Raw genomic sequence first — 18,444 nt, 5'->3', positions numbered from 1 at the left:
GTTGTTTGAAACACACTTTTAAGGCCACCATTTGCAGGCGAGCACATTGAAAAAACAAAACCTCTTAGGAGAGAGATGCCCAGAGTAGTTCCTTTTGATTACCTTTTATATATAAATATTTTAAAAAGTATATATAAAAAAGTAAATACATAAATAGGTTATAAGTAAGTAAGTCATTTGCAATCTCTAGCAGTTGATCTTCTTCCTGCATGGACAGGCTCGATTCACCTGATTTGTTCACAAATGGGTCGCGTATCCATTCTTTAGAAGTTCGGGGGTCTTTTGTGGTTGGAAAGTACCGCTTGAACTCGTTTAAAAGCAGAGACAGGTGGTCGTGCACAAGCTGTGAGAATTTAGAATTGGGCTCAGTTTCTTCCAAAACCCCTGCTAATGTCTGAAACATGTCAGATATCTCTCTGTTCACTCACTGTCCCCACAATTCAAGTTTGGCTTTGAATGCAGCTACTTTGTCTGCCAACTTGAAGACCGTTGTCATTTTCCCCTGAAGTGAGAGACTGAGTTCATTAAGCAGATTGAATATGTCACACAAGTAAGCGAGTTTTGCAACCAAGTTCATGTCACTGAAATGTTCTGCCAGCTGTGGCTTTTTTTTCTGAAAGAAATCTCCGCAGTGGCTCTCGTAACTCAAAAACTCTGGCCAACGATCTCCCTTTAGATAGACATCTTACTTCTGTGTGTAAGAGAAGGCTTTTGTGCTTTGCATCCATCTCATCACAAAGCTGCTCGAACAGATGTGAGTTTAAGGCATTTGCTTTGATGTAGTTAATGACTTTAATGACATCATTTAATATGCTGTTAAGTTCAGGTAACATTTTTCGGCAAGCCAACATTTCCCTGTGAATGACACAGTGTGTAGACTCACATTCAGGTGCAACCTCCTTAACTCGAGCAATTAAACCAGAAGTCTGTTCTGTCATGGCAGCAGCTCTGTCCATGCATATGCTGACACAAAAGGACCAATCCAGCTTTCCTGATATGTAATTATTTAAAGATTTGAATAGTTCTGTGCCAGTGGTGTTGCTTGGCAGTGACAGTGCACATAACATGTCTCCTGATATATATATTGCACATAAACAAGTAGTATTGCCTTGTTGTCAATATACAGTGGTGTGAAAAACTATTTGCCCCCTTCCTGATTTCTTATTCTTTTGCATGTTTGTCACACAAAATGTTTCTGATCATCAAACACATTTAACCATTAGTCAAATATAACACAAGTAAACACAAAATGCAGTTTTTAAATGATGGTTTTTATTATTTAGGGAGAAAAAATCCAAACCTACATGGCCCTGTGTGAAAAGTAATTGCCCCTTGTTAAAAATAACCTAACTCTGGTGTATCACACCTGAGTTCAATTTCCGTAGCCACCCCAGGCCTGATTACTGCCACACCTGTTTCAATCAAGAAATCACTTAAATAGGAGCTGCCTGACACAGAGAAGTAGACCAAAAGCACCTCAAAAGCTAGACATCATGCCAAGATCCAAAGAAATTCAGGAACAAATGAGAACAGAAGTAATTGAGATCTATCAGTCTGGTAAAGGTTATAAAGCCATTTCTTAAGCTTTGGGACTCCAGCGAACCACCAGGACAACGTCTAAAGAACTGCAGGCCTCACTTGCCTCAATTAAGGTCAGTGTTCACGACTCCACCATAAGAAAGAGACTGGGCAAAAACGGCCTGCATGGCAGATTTCCAAGACGCAAACCACTGTTGAGCAAAAAGAACATTAGGGCTCGTCTCAATTTTTCTAAGAAACATCTCAATGATTGCCAAGACTTTTGGGAAAATACCTTGTGGACTGATGAGAACACAGCATTTCAGAAAAGAACATCATACCAACAGTAAAATATGGTGGTGGTAGTGTGATGGTCTGGGGTTGTTTTGCTGCTTCAGGACCTGGAAGGCTTGCTGTGATAGATGGAACCATGAATTCTACTGTCTACCAAAAAATCCTGAAGGAGAATGTCCGGCCATCTGTTCGTCAACTCAAGCTGAAGCGATATTGGGTGCTGCAACAGGACAATGACCCAAAACACACCAGCAAATCCACCTCTGAATGGCTGAAGAAAAACAAAATGAAGACTTTAGAGTGGCCTAGTCAAAGTCCTGACCTGAATCCAATTGAGATGCTATGGCATGACCTTAAAAAGGCGGTTCATGCTAGAAAACCCTCAAATAAAGCTGAATTACAACAATTCTGCAAAGATGAGTGGGTCAAAATTCCTCCAGAGCTCTGTAAAAGACTCATTGCAAGTTATCGCAAACGCTTGATTGCAGTTATTGCTGCTAAGGGTGGCCCAACCAGTTATTAGGTTCAGGGAGCAATTACTTTTTCACACAGGGCCATGTAGGTTTGGATTTTTTTTTCTCCCTAAATAATAAAAACCATCATTTAAAAACTGCATTTTGTGTTTACTTGTGTTATATTTGACTAATGGTTAAATGCGTTTGATGATCAGAAACATTTTGTGTGACAAACATGCAAAAGAATAAGAAATCAGGAAGGGGGCAAATATTTTTTCACACCACTGTAAGTAGACTCATCAACCTGAATTGCATACCATGGTGACTTATTAATCCTCTCCAACAACTGTGTCTCGATGTCCTCTGCTATATCCTCAATTCGTCTAGTGATTGTGCTAGCCAAAAGAGGAACCTGTGCTATCCTTTTAACAGCAGCATCTCCTAGCAGTTCACGGCAAATGTCCTTAGCTGCAGGCAGGATCAATTCCTCACCTATAGTAAAAGTTTTCTTCAACTTAGCAATGCGGTTAGCCACTAGGTATGAAGGTCTCAGTGCACTCGCATTTGTTGAGGTGGTGGCCATTAGCAATTGCCTCTGTCCATCTTGTTCATGTTTTCTCTTTTCAAAAAATTGCAAAGGCTTGTCTTTTAATACAGGGTGTTTGGTCTCCATGTGCCGAAACAGTTTCGAAGGCTTCATAGCCTCATTTGCTAGCATGTCGCCACATATTATGCAGAGTGGGCTTGGTGCGTGAGAATCACCTGTAGCGATAAACGTATAAAAACGTATTTTATGTAGGAATCTTGATATTGTCTATTAAATGCAGCTTTCTTTTTCTTGGAAGTCGAAGGTTCTTCTTCTGTCTCCTCATTGGGCCTTTTTCCCTTTCCAAAGAAGCTCTCCAAAGACGTTTGTTTTTTACTCATTTTTTCTAGATTGTGGGTTAAAATTACCCCAACCTTTTTGTGACATAGGACCTTTTTAATTTGTGTAATTTTTTCCGCGGACTGGGTTGGGGGAGGGTCCCGAGAAGTGTAACAAAAGATAATGAAGCTCGCAATATATAAACTATTCACCAAGTGCATTGCCTTATCGGCATCTATGAGCCACAGATGGAAGTGTTTTCCAAAATAATACAGCCTCCTTATCTATTCGGTGCAGCCCGGCACAAAATGCTCCATGGACCGGTACCGGTCCACAACCTGGTGGTTGGGGACCCTGTGTTAAAGGAACCTGCCAGTACCTTTTTGTCATGTCCAGTATAGTCAAATATTGAGCCTGTCCAAGCCTCTTGAGGAGGTCGTCCACTCGTGGCATTGGATAAGCATCAAATTGGGAGACTTGATTAAGTCGACGGAAGTTTTTGCAAAACCTCTAACTCCCGTCAGGCTTTAGCGATCAATACAATGGGACTGGACCAGGGACTATGACTTTCCTCGATTACACCAAGTTCCAGCACGTGCTTGATCTCAACCTCCACTTTAGCTCTTTTTGCCTCGGGAAGACAATGCGGATGTTCTCGGACTATAACCCCGGGCTTTGTCACGATGTTGTGCTTAATCAGAGAGGTCCTTCTGGGGTTTTCACTCACTACCTCCAGGACAGACAGGATAAGGGCGATGAAGATCACCCTTCTCGAGGCTGTTAACAGGCGCTTCAAAGATGTAGAATCTGAGCCACTATATGCAGTTGCAACACTGCTGGATCCAAGATATAAAGACAGGTATGGAATTTTTTTTTTTAATGTGTGCGTTTGTGAGGAGGGCAGAGTGTGTGGTGAGAGAGAGAAAGAATGGGATAGAAAGAGAGAGAGAGAGTGTGTGTGTGTGTCAGTGAGAGAGAGCTAAAGACATTTACTCACAAATCCCACACTTGACTGTGAGGAAGTTAAGTTAAATTGTAATATTTCATCAGCCAACAGTATAATAATCTCTTAATATTGTGGTTTGGCTATTATCGTTCAGATACTTCACAAGTGTAGAAATCTCAAACCAGGCAAAAGCAGCTTTGATCGTAGGGTGAGAAAGATGGAGGAAGTGTTTAAAAGAAGCACATCAGATTCCTCAGAGCCAGCAGAGGGGACATCTTGTGAATCAGCTGCTGTGGAACCAGCAAGCAAGACTCCACGGATGGAAACTGCAAGCCACAGCAGACTTGAAAGTATTTTGATGAAATCCTAAAGGAAAGCTCTGTAGAGCCTGCTCCTCAGTTAACCACCTCAAGTGCATGTATTGAAGTGCAAACCTACCTCAGTGAGCCAACTATTCAGCTCAGACAATCCACTGTTGTACTGGCAAGTCAACCAGCCTAGATTACCCACTCTGGTTTGTACAGCAGCTAAATTTCTTTGTGCACCTTCAACAAGTGTGGAGAGCGAGAGGCTCTTCAGTACAGCCTCCATCATTATTGATGAAAGGAGAAGCAGGCTGACAGCTGAGAAGGCTGAAATGCTGATCTTTCTAAAGAAAAACCTACCCCTTATGTTAAAGTGAAGCAAGAAAAGAGTTCCACAAGTTCAGTAAGACATCCCACTGTAGGTGTATATTTATGTTAACCATTAAGTAAGGGTCAATTCTAGATTTTTTTAAAGTATATATTTTATGTTGCATTATTTTAAATTGCAGTTCCTGTGTTGGTTTGGCATTAAAAAGCACTTTGAATTTCATTATTAATGTTTCTTTAGATACTAAGCTTTTATGTCATCTTATGTTTTATTTTCGTATACAGTTGCTCTTGTCTTTTTGGATTTTTTGGATGGTGCTGGTCCGTCAAATGCTGCTAAAACTGAGGACATTTAAATAAAAAGAAGCGGTTACTAAACCATGTTCTCTTTGCAATGTTTCTTCCTTATTATATCACAGTTATGATTTCTGTATTTGTGTTGAGGTATATAAAATGTATCTGGACATTTTTTTGAAAGCATTAATTTTTGTTTTCTGTTTAAAAAAAGACTCAATGACTGTATCGGATTTGTGGACGATGGCAGATATCCAAATTCACAATATCGGTATCGGTATCGGACATAAAAAAGTGGTATCGTGCCATGTCTAGTAATTGCCCCCTTGTTAAAAAATAACCTAACTGTGGTGTATCACACCTGAGTTCAATTTCCGTAGCCACCCCCAGGCCTGATTACTGCCACACCTGTTTCAATCAAGAAATCACTTAAATAGGAGCTGCCTGACACAGAGAAGTAGACCAAAAGCACCTCAAAAGCTAGACATCATGCCAAGATCCAAAGAAATTCAGGAACAAATGAGAACAGAAGTAATTGAGATCTATCAGTCTGGTAAAGGTTATAAAGCCATTTCTTAAGCTTTGGGACTCCAGCGAACCACCAGGACAACGTCTAAAGAACTGCAGGCCTCACTTGCCTCAATTAAGGTCAGTGTTCACGACTCCACCATAAGAAAGAGACTGGGCAAAAACGGCCTGCATGGCAGATTTCCAAGACGCAAACCACTGTTGAGCAAAAAGAACATTAGGGCTCGTCTCAATTTTTCTAAGAAACATCTCAATGATTGCCAAGACTTTTGGGAAAATACCTTGTGGACTGATGAGAACACAGCATTTCAGAAAAAGAACATCATACCAACAGTAAAATATGTTGGTGGTAGTGTGATGGTCTGGGGTTGTTTTGCTGCTTCAGGACCTGGAAGGCTTGCTGTGATAGATGGAACCATGAATTCTACTGTCTACCAAAAAATCCTGAAGGAGAATGTCCGGCCATCTGTTCGTTAACTCAAGCTGAAGCGATATTGGGTGCTGCAACAGGACAATGACCCAAAACACACCAGCAAATCCACCTCTGAATGGCTGAAGAAAAACAAAATGAAGACTTTAGAGTGGCCTAGTCAAAGTCCTGACCTGAATCCAATTGAGATGCTATGGCATGACCTTAAAAGGCGGTTCATGCTAGAAAACCCTCAAATAAAGCTGAATTACAACAATTCTGCAAAGATGAGTGGGTCAAAATTCCTCCAGAGCTCTGTAAAAGACTCATTGCAAGTTATCGCAAACGCTTGATTGCAGTTATTGCTGCTAAGTGTGGCCCAACCAGTTATTAGGTTCAGGGAGCAATTACTTTTTCACACAGGGCCATGTAGGTTTGGATTTTTTTCTCCCTAAATAATAAAACCATCATTTAAAACTGCATTTTGTGTTTACTTGTGTTATATTTGACTAATGGTTAAATGCGTTTGATGATCAGAAACATTTTGTGTGACAAACATGCAAAAGAATAAGAAATCAGGAAGGGGGCAAATATTTTTTCACACCACTGTAAGTAGACTCATCAACCTGAATTGCATACCATGGTGACTTATTAATCCTCTCCAACAACTGTGTCTCGATGTCCTCTGCTATATCCTCAATTCGTCTAGTGATTGTGCTAGCCAAAAGAGGAACCTGTGCTATCCTTTTAACAGCAGCATCTCCTAGCAGTTCACGGCAAATGTCCTTAGCTGCAGGCAGGATCAATTCCTCACCTATAGTAAAAGTTTTCTTCAACTTAGCAATGCGGTTAGCCACTAGGTATGAAGGTCTCAGTGCACTCGCATTTGTTGAGGTGGTGGCCATTAGCAATTGCCTCTGTCCATCTTGTTCATGTTTTCTCTTTTCAAAAAATTGCAAAGGCTTGTCTTTTAATACAGGGTGTTTGGTCTCCATGTGCCGAAACAGTTTCGAAGGCTTCATAGCCTCATTTGCTAGCATGTCGCCACATATTATGCAGAGTGGGCTTGGTGCGTGAGAATCACCTGTAGCGATAAGCGATATAAAAGCGTATTTTATGTAGGAATCTTGATATTGTCTATTAAATGCAGCTTTCTTTTTCTTGGAAGTCGAAGGTTCTTCTTCTGTCTCCTCATTGGGCCTTTTTCCCTTTCCAAAGAAGCTCTCCAAAGACGTTTGTTTTTTACTCATTTTTTCTAGATTGTGGGTTAAAATTACCCCAACCTTTTTGTGACATAGGACCTTTTTAATTTGTGTAATTTTTTCCGCGGACTGGGTTGGGGGAGGGTCCCGAGAAGTGTAACAAAAGATAATGAAGCTCGCAATATATAAACTATTCACCAAGTGCATTGCCTTATCGGCATCTATGAGCCACAGATGGAAGTGTTTTCCAAAATAATACAGCCTCCTTATCTATTCGGTGCAGCCCGGCACAAAATGCTCCATGGACCGGTACCGGTCCACAACCTGGTGGTTGGGGACCCTGTGTTAAAGGAACCTGCCAGTACCTTTTTGTCATGTCCAGTATAGTCAAATATTGAGCCTGTCCAAGCCTCTTGAGGAGGTCGTCCACTCGTGGCATTGGATAAGCATCAAATTGGGAGACTTGATTAAGTCGACGGAAGTTTTTGCAAAACCTCTAACTCCCGTCAGGCTTTAGCGATCAATACAATGGGACTGGACCAGGGACTATGACTTTCCTCGATTACACCAAGTTCCAGCACGTGCTTGATCTCAACCTCCACTTTAGCTCTTTTTGCCTCGGGAAGACAATGCGGATGTTCTCGGACTATAACCCCGGGCTTTGTCACGATGTTGTGCTTAATCAGAGAGGTCCTTCTGGGGTTTTCACTCACTACCTCCAGGACAGACAGGATAAGTGTTTCCAGCTCCCCTCGTTATCTGGGACTTAAATCCACACCGAAGTTAAGGCTAGCCGTGTGAGCAAAGAGTGAGTGGGGCTGAACGGAGGAGGGATCGGAATCCCTGTCCTTCCACGGTTTCAGCAGATTTACATAATAAACCCGCTCCCTCAGCCGACGATTGGGTTGACTCACCAAATAGTCGACAAGTGCTTTCCTCTCCTTAACTTTGTAGGGACCTTGCCAATGGGCAAGAAAATGACTCAATCTTCCGAGCGGAACTCCCGGAGAGTTGTGTCACGGTCATAATATTGGACCTGTGCTGCTTGTGCCTCTTCCATGTGACTTTTAAGGAGGGGCCGATTCTTACCAAATCTATCACGTAATTGCTTGATATACCCCAGTATGTTTGTAGAGGGAAGAGCCTCTTCTTCCCATTCTTCTTTTAGGATATCTAATATGCCCCGGGGTTGTCGCCTATACAATAATGTAAAAGGAACCCCGTGGAGGCTTGTGGGACTTCCCGGTAGGCAAAAAGGACGAGGGGGAGGAGCTGATCCCAGTTCCTTCCATCCTCGTTGACCACCTTACGAAGCATTTGTTTGAGAGTTTGATTGAACCTCTCTACCAAACTGTTGGTTTGGGATGATATACCACAGTCTTTAGATGCTTTATTTTAAGTAACTTGGCAGTCTTCTTGAACATCTCCGAGGTAAAGGGCATCCCATGGTCCATCAGGACTTCCTTAGGAATGCCGTCACGCGGAAAGACCCCTACCAATTCCCGTGCGATGGCTTTAGAAGTAGCTGAGCGAAATAGAACAGCTTCGGGGTATTTGGTAGCATAATCCACGAGGACTTAAATTTATTTGTGTCCTTGGGCTGAGGACTCTAGAGGTCCTACTAAATCGACCCCAATTCTGTGGGAGGGAACATCAATCAGGGGAATAGGAATGAGAGGACCACGGTCCCTCATAGGAATTTGTCGCAATTGAAACTCCAGGCAGGAAGTGCAAAAGCGATGAACCTCCTCATTGATTCCCGGCCAATAGAAGCGGAGCTTGATCTGCTCCAGGGTTTTCTCTGTGCCCAAATTGCCACCTAGGAGGTGGGCGTGTGCTAAATCACAGACCTGCTGCCAGAAGGTCCGTGGGATTAGCAGTAGCCTTCCCTCCTGCCCATCATGGTCTGCTACGCGATATAGAAGGTAGTTTTCTAACACAAAGTGAGGACCCTGTGGCATCAATTGGTTAGTGCGCTGGCCATTGACCAGAACCACTGCATTTTTGGCAGACTTCAGGAAATCGGCATCCCACTGCTCCCTTTTAAAAGAAGCCGGTGTTTCTCTAATTTAAAACTGCAGCAGGGAGAGAGGGTCCGGGCCAACCTCGAGGGGAGTGGTTTCCTCCCGTCCTGTCCCGACATGGGTGGATGACGTATTGACGCACGACGGTCCAGGAGGTGCCACGTCACTCAGGGAGGCCGCTTTGTCTCTCTCCGCTGGCTGGTTACACAGTGTGGAGGCAGCTTGAGACAGCTCATCTCCATCTATAACTAGGCCTAAGTTCAACCCGGGAGGGTATGTGACTTACTGCTTTTAATTTTAGACCAGTCCTGCCCAAGTATCACTGGATGTGGTGGATTTGGGTGGAACGCCACAGTTAATTTCTGTACCGATCCCCCGCAACTGATGATACAGACGGCGGACCTGTACCAGCAGATGTCTCCATGGACACAGGTTAAATTGGTCTTAAATGTCAACCACTGTCGTAGTAGCACAAATCGGCGGGCAACAATGGTAATGTTGCTGCCGGAGTCGAATAAGGCCCGTTTATGATCTCCATGCCTGTGTGTGGGATTGTCAAGGGGTTCATCAGAGCGCAACAACCCCAATCCCCGCACCTGCATTCCTCCTCGCTTCTCAGCGGCTTACACACCCGCATCTCTGCGGACAACGGTGCGAGCTCCGGGTTGTAGGTGGGGGTGGGGGGCTAGGTTTTAAAACATACCTCGGTTGAGCTCAACTAAGGAACTGTTCTGCTCCCCCAGGTTGCGAGGCCATCCTCTGTGCCTCAATGAGATTCATTAGACCTTTCAGATTGATAAACTCTTTACCCTTGACTGGCTGGGCGAAGCCGCGGGGTAGTGCTTCTAGGAGCAGGTAACAAACCACCTGCTCCACTATTTGTAAGGGCATGTTTTCCCCTGGCTGTAACCAGTGCCCTACTGCAGCCCATAAAGACCAGGTCTGCTTGTGTGTCGGATGCTCTGGTTTGAGTCTCCACTGTCTTATTTTTTTTAACCAGCCACTCTGGGGTACCCCTAGGTGGAACTCAGGATTCTGCCTTCACAGGGAGACTTGCCCTCTCCCCCAGGAGAGCTTAATAAACCCTCCTTACCTCCCCCTGTGAGTCTGTGAGTCCCTCCCGCACACCCCCTGGCCTGCCAGAGTTGTCTAGTCAAGTGTGTTGGGAGTGGAGCCCGCACCGGGTCCTCCCGAATTGCGGGATACTCTCTCCGCCTGAAAACTCGGCCCCGGTACAGCCCACCTGGGTTTGTTGCAGGTCCTGTCCCCTTCTCTTCCAGGATCCAACCATCCTGCCGACTACGCCAGTGTAACAAACTCCCCTCTGAATCATAACAAGATTTGGGGAAGCTACCCGTATATTTGGCATCCTGGCTGCGAAGTTGCAAAAGTATAAACAGCACTGATGTGCACAAAACAGAGTCCAAAACAGAACTGAGGGAATAGGGAAAAGGTGGAGGCTTTTAAAGGGGAAGACAGGAAGTGAGGTCAAAGGGGTCCGGCTCATGCCTAGGCTCGAGCCCAGACGTGATATCATAGGGGCCGGAGTCGGCAAGGGCTTCTTCCATAGCCTCGGACCCAGAAGTAACGTCAAGAGGGCCAGGAGGGATCTCCCGTGAATGGTCTACAGGCAAGGGATAAAAAGAGTCAGTGCACTCTGCCACATCCCGGTCTGATTCGGAATTGCCCTTATTCAAGCTCTTTAGCTGCCTCCCATGCGCAAGTGTGTGACAATATATACATATATATGGCATGTGTGCGGTTAACCATTATGATATTTTCTTTCTTCTACCCTTGTGGATTATCATATAAATATTGTGTGAGACATAGCATTTGCACTGTGAACCAACTGATCATCTGTGAATACCCTGCATGGTTTGACCAGTTTCTTAGGTAAGTGTCTCAAATAACATTCTGTTGCTATCCTTTATTTTCAAACATGTGATATTTTACATATGTCCATATAGCTTGTTTGGTTAGCTAACTGCTATATTGTCCTAATATCTGTGAGAATTTGGAAAACCTGAACTAACTCCCCACAAAGTCTAACAAATTGTTTATTCTTTTTGTAGATACAGTGTTACTAACTTATTTTAGAGTCTGAGGATATCTTACCTTTTTATCAGTATAATGTAGTATTTTATGTAAAGTTTTACGTCAACTGGACAGTGAAAATTTGTATTAAATAAACCTTTTTTTTATCCTTTTCAGAGTTTTTCATGCCCCAGTGTTATTGTTACATGATGACAAACTGCACTTTCCAAATATTTGCTGACATCTCAGTAGGACTTTCTGAATTTCATTTGCTACCTTCTCAGTATTTGGAATTTCTCCATTTTTCGTGGCAATATAGGAAATATATTGTAAAGTATAAACAGAAGATTAATTCCCTTAATGGATTCTCCTGATGACCTTACTCCAGTTGGAGCATTTTCTTCTCATCAGTATTCTTTGCCTCTTACTCACACATTATCTTAAAATACAGTTCTGTGAATTACCAGTATCCATGGTTTCTAGCTTTTGAATTAATGGTTTTGGATTTAGAACTATGTCAAATGCTTATGTAATTTATCTTACATACTGCAGTTCTATTTCATATGGGAAAAAGCAGTATATGCATCTAAGACTGGGTAATCCTACATATATTGCAGCTTTTCAGAGTTTACATCATTGCACTCCTAGTCTTTGCATCTTATTTAAATCCAACACTTTTTCTACTTATGGTCAGGTTATTAGTTAAAGTGCTTCCAAAGAAGCCTGCATGGAGCAGATGAACATAGTTAAACAGATGTGAGTATATAATGGTTTCTAAAGCAACATTCCCAGTTTTTTAAGTTCATTAACTTTTGCATTTCTAAAATCAGCCAGCAAAGGTTATTGATCTTATTAGGCTACTCATTTTTCTGGCTGTACATAATTGACTGCAGTATGATGGCATTAGGGCATGGCAACGGGAAAGGTGTATTTTATTCCCATTTTTCTTTTCATTGGTGAATGCCATAGTTGAGCCTCAGGAAAATACAGTCTGGTCTGTTACTATTATTACTACTACAGTACTACTTTTCATCACAAACCCTTGCTAAACTCTTGAAAATGTACTTGTAAAACTCGGTTGCTGCCTGTTCACCAGCAAAATTTTATTTTCTTCATAGTGGTACCTCTTTTGCAGTTTTGGACTGACCATTGATCTTCCTACATACAGTAAGTACAATAACCACAGACATTGCCTCTGTTCAACTCATAGAATTTTCTAAAAAATACACCTGGATGTATCTGTCATTACTTTAATAAAAGCTATAGAATGGAACTACTTAATGCTGGGCTTTAGTTTCTTAGTTCTAAGAAAATTGATTCACCTGAAAGAAGTAACTCACAGTGAACCAAGATGCTGTATGAACTGCATTCATTCTGAAAGTCAAGAGTTCTACATTGACCTAAGAGTCACTCGCTTAGCCACTGGTATAGAAAGGCAAGCACATTGGCAAAACGGTATCCCTTTTACTTTTCCTCCCGCCACTAATACACAAGTGAGGCGAACATGTCTGCAAAATGAAACCTCAGAAGAAAGACAAAGTCGCTTAGCCTCTAATGCACAAGCAATGAGCGCACATTGGCAAAACAAAAACTCCTAGGAGAGAGATGCCCAGAGTAGTTCCTTTCAATTAACTGATATCTCTACATTTCAATTTTTCTTTTGACAATTTCAATAGTTTCTAGTACCCTGGCCATTTTGCAGTTTGGGCTTACACAGCTACTCTTATATATAAATGTCTATGTAGCCGCTAATACACAAACGAGGCGAGCACATTGGAAAAACAAAACCTCTTTAGGAGAGAGATGCCCAGAGTAGTTCTTTTCGATTACCTGTTATATATATATATATATATATATATATATATATATATATATATGTATGTATGTAAATACATGAATAGGTTATAAGTAAGTAAGTAAATAAATATATAAACACACACTTTGGTCTAAACACAAACCAGAATGACTTTAAAGCAAGAAGATTAAAAAAAAAAAAAAAAAAAGACTGACTTTGCGGTCACAGTTACACTGAGGCATTATGCAAATGTATTGCTGTTGGTATAATGGAGCCAAGGAGAGTTTCTTGACATGCTTCTGCTGAATAATAGTGGTGTCAGAATTTGGCATAAACTGCAGCTGTATATGCTACACCTTGTAGCAATGGTTTAGGTATAAACAACAAAAGAAAGTTGATTGAGTGACAGAGTGGTGGAGAACCTTGAAAGCTCAATTTTGCAAAGTCGCATAGTACCAGAAATAAAAAAGAATTTGTCAGATATCATAGTCGCTGTGAAAAGGTGAGTCGTAGCCCACTGTCTGAGTGTTATATTGAAGCTCATTAGGGTACAGAGAAAAGAAAACAAAAATAGGGACACAGTGAGAAAAAAGCTTGAAATGTCAACTTTAATTTCAAAATTGTCACTTTAATCACATTTTGTCATTAAAGTAGAACATCATAAACTTAATCTCAAAATTGTTTAATTTACTACTTTCTCAAATCCCATCGTAACTAAAGTAGCATGTTAAATGCTTTGTTTTGTATGTGTTCTTCTATGTGCTCTATGTGTGTGAATCACTACGTGCTTCTTAAACGGGCTTTCTCTTCCTCCGACAGGACACAGAATACACTACATTCATGATATCACAGCTCGCTGAACAATTTAAATACTAAGATGTATACTTGATATGATTTTCATGATGACAGGAATTAAAGCATATATTAAACATGGGAACACGGTGGCGCAGTGAATGACGAACTGATGCCCCGTCCAGAGATTGTTCCTGCCTTCTGCAAGATGCTTGCTGCACTGTGCGCGACCTTCGATGAAATAATTTACTATAGCAGTACTCTTCCTTTTAAATGTACTAACCCCCAATTCCTGTCCTTCCTTTTCTTTCTCCAAGTAACTAATCGCCACACAATATCAGCTCTATAATAGATGTAAAGCCATCTGTAAGCTGAGAATGGTGATTGTTCAAACCTTTTAAGGAACATTGAAATATCTTCATAGTACATGTTTAATCATTCTATCCATCCAGGGTTGCGCCTGTCCCAGCAAGCATACACTGCGAGGCAGGAACAATCCCTGAACGGGGTGCCAGCTCATCGCTAGTGCTACAACACCGTGTCCTCACATGTTTAATTATAAGCGATATAGATTATTTAAATGATGTTAACATTTTATCTGTATAATGTAATAAACATACTTTGCTGCATTTCATCTTAAAAATTATATCAAAAGCTCCAAGAAGATAGCACTTGGAAATCTAAATCAACTTAGAAGCCAGTGGTCATCATCTGTAAATACAAGCTTTACAAAGTGGCTTAGGTTGTGCAATATTATAACTGTATCGCAAGTTTGCAGTGAGGCAATTGTACTTATAAGTACAAACAGTTCTACCAGGAGCACTTGATGGACTGATTAAGTGCGTTTATAGTTCTTGGGATGAAACTATTGCTGAACCGCGAGTTCTCTACGGGAAAGGCTCTGGAGCGTTTGCTGTACTCTATGAGAGAAGTTCAACTAGACTGTGCACATGGCTGAGGCAGCGTGTGCTTGATGCTGTATACCGATAATTCTCTTTCCGATCAGCTGCTGTAGAGCTGTGATTTCACACTCGGATACAGTGGGATAAATACTCTTGAGTGGTGCAGTGAGAGTAACAACGCTAAAGCAGCTATGGTATTGGAAATAGTTTGCCCATTCCGTGGACCATTATATTGTTACAGGTTAATTACAATCAGATGCCTTAAACTAAGAAACGATATGCGGTTAATTTCAGTGTATTTGATAAAGCCGTGAAAGGGATGTGGATCTAAAAAAGAAAGGGAAACCACACTTGAACAATAGCACTGCTTTAACACTGGGTGCTGCCAGTTTGCAAAACCATGCAGAGAGCTTTTCAGAAACAAGAACTGGCATGAAAATGTGCGTGGCTTTACACTAAGTTTAGTTTTATACATCGCGCATGTGAGCATGGAAATGGGTGTACGCAACATTTTTGTGCATACGCACTGTTTATACATGAGGCCCCTGGACAATGATGAAGCTTTTTAGAGGAATGTTTTCTGGTCAGACGAAGCAAAATTAGAATTGTTTGGCCATAATAAATAGCAATATGCATGGAGGCTGAAGGGTGAGGCTTTTAATCCAAAGGACACCATACCAGTTACGAAGCACGGGGAAGGCAGCATCATGTTGTAGAAATGTTTTGATAGGAAAGGAACTGGTCCACTTCATAATATAAACTGCACCATGAAGAAGGAGCACTATCTGGAAATTCTGAACCAACACCTCAAGACATCAGCCAGAAAACTAAAGCAAAAGGGACAATGGTCCTAAGCATACTTCCAAAAATGAAATGTCTGAATTCCATTAAAAAATCTATGGACTGAACTGAAGAAACATGTCCAAGCAAGGAGGCCCACAAACCTGATCTAATTACAACATTTCCTTCAGGAGGAATAGATGAAAATTCCGGCAAAATATTGTCAGAAACTTGTGGAAGGCTATCATAACTGCTTGTTTCAGGTTAAACTATTTAAAAAGCAACACCACCAAATACTTACTTGGTGTATGAAAACTTTTGACCAACTTAAAATCTCACATAGTGATTAAAAGCTTAAATACATCTGTCTCTTGATCATTATTTTGGAGAAACCCTCCTATGGAAATTATGTGACTTGACACAGGAATTGTTTGGTAACATCAATGTTTCCTTACAATTATTGATTTTAGCTGTCAGTAAGTCTGTTTTTTCTTCAGCTACAATGACTACTTTAAAACAGGTCCCATCACAAAGAAACTGCCCTCAGCTTGCATCCAGTGTGCTTCATAATAGAAACGATGTAAGATGTTTCTTTAATTAATATATTTGCTATACATTATAACACCTCTTATTTTTTATCCAATTTATGTATTTGAACCTTTGCTTAAATTTATTAAGACATTCCTTCAATAGAGTGGTTCATTATCACCATGTCCAACGAGCTGTCAAACCCAACGATCCGAGTATTATTACTGCTGATCCCCAGGGGGCGATCCATTAGAGCACTCAGCTAGTACAGATAAGGTGACCATCCGTCACTATTTTCCGGGGACATTCCCCTTTTTCGGACAACTGTCCCAACTCAGAAACATGTCCCCGTTCTGTCCCCAGTTTCAGCTGGTTCACTCTTTTGAATGTATCTCATCACCATAATAATTTGAACTCGGCGCACATGCGCGGTGTTTTGACGGAGGTTATGCTTTACTGCATCCTGCAACTTTGTCGAGAAATCACTTTGTACTCTGTAGTGTTTAGAGTCCCTACTCATGATCTGTAGATTCTAAGAGGCACGCCGTGCTCTGCCTCTGCCTGTGGCTGTATCTACGCGTGGCTTGCTTCTGGACATGAGAGCAGCGTGGCGGCTCTTTGCTCCCACCTGTTGTTTCTGCATTTTGGAGCGGTGATCCCTGTGATTCAACATGAGTGCTCAAAGGAAGTGTCAGTTCAATAATGGGCTTCAGCATGAATTTTCGTATTTGCGTCTGACCCCGGATGCTTCTGTTGTGATCTGCAGCATATGCGACTCAAAGTTTTCCATCGGTGGTGGTGGGAGAACTTCAATCACAGAACACGAAGGGAGAGAAAAGCACAAATTAGGTTTGCGAAGTCAAGCATCTTCAAAAGCAGTGACTCAATTTTTTCGAAGAGTAGAACCATCAGATGCAGAGTACCAGCTGGCAATTCATAAAGGTATGTTTGCGTTCCACACAGTGAACCATAATCACAGTTTCTGATCCACAGACTGTACAAGTAGTTTGCAAAAAAAAAATTAGTGACAAAAGATTTGCCTGTGCCAGAACAAAATGTGAGGCTATAATTACAAACGTGTTTTCTCCATTGGCACGAGAAGAACCTTGGGCTGAAGTTAAGGATGTGAACTACATAGGCGTTTGTGTTGATGCTTTGAACCATAAAAACAGTAAACTTTTGCCAATCATGATTAGATACTTTAAATACGACTCACCTGAAATAGTGAAAAACAAGTTACTAGACTTTGTCGAGTTGCTGGGGGACACTGTAGAAAGTATTTCAAAAAGTGTGATGGGAGTGCTTAAAAAATACGAACTGCAAAACAAAGTTGTTGCCCTTTCTGCGGACAATACAAACACAAACTTCGGCGGACTTTTGAGAAGAGGCAAAGAAAATGTATTCACAAAAATGAAGTCTCACTTGCAGAGAGAAATTATTGGGGTGGGCTGCAATGCCCATATCATTGACAATTGTGCACAATCTGCCTTAGACACATTGCCATAGACGTTGATGGTCTGGTCCAGAAAACTTTTAGGTACTGTATTTCCACATTTACACGGTACGTGTGGAAAGACTGAAGGAGTTTTGTGATTTTGGTAACGAAGAGTATCACAAAATTTTGGGGTACTCAAATGTGCGTTGGTTGTCTTTAATGCCAGCATTGCAGAGGATACTGCAGATTTTCCAATCATTAAAATCATTCTTTCTGTCAGAGAACCAATGTCCATGATTCTTAGAAGATTTGTTCTAGAACCCATTAGCAGAAATGTGGCTCTTGTTTGCGCACTGTCAAATGAGCCTGTTTCATGACACCATACTTCATGTAGAAGGCAACCACAAAAGTGCAATTGAGGCATGCACTGTTTTGAAAGATTTGACCCAAAAGCTGACAGCCAGGAAAGAAGACAAATTTATTCCTATGCTGGTTCAAGGTCAACTTCGTAAACTTGAAGATGATGGCCACATTACAAGGGAAGCGTATTTTAGAACATTAGATACGTTCTTTGGCATAGCAATTGACTACATTAATGCATGGGGCAAACACTTGGATAACCTTCACGAGTTAAATTGCCTACTGCCGAGAACAATTCCTGGAAAAAATGACTTTGAGAGGGCAATGGAAAAACTGCAAACCAAATGCCCTATTCTCGACGTAAATACTGACTTAATGTTTGATGAATTTACGTACGTAAAAGACTATCTGGCCACGAAGTTCAGTGACTGGACAAACCAAGACATAACAACGTTGCAGAAGTAGAAAGAAATATTCCAACACTTGAAAGAACAAGTTTTGCCACATAGCAACATAGAAAACGTAATTCAACTTGCATTTTGTTTGCCAGCCAGCAATGCCACAGTGGAAAGAACTTTCAGTCACGTGAACTTTTTCTGGACACCAGAGAAATCGCAAATGAAAGTGCATACAATGCGGTCCTTGCTGATA

This window comes from Polypterus senegalus, chromosome 2 (genome assembly GCF_016835505.1).
Source record: "Polypterus senegalus isolate Bchr_013 chromosome 2, ASM1683550v1, whole genome shotgun sequence".
Classification (NCBI taxonomy): domain Eukaryota; kingdom Metazoa; phylum Chordata; class Cladistia; order Polypteriformes; family Polypteridae; genus Polypterus; species Polypterus senegalus.
The sequence above is the reverse complement of the archived record's forward strand: the minus strand, read 5'-3'. Positions refer to the sequence as shown.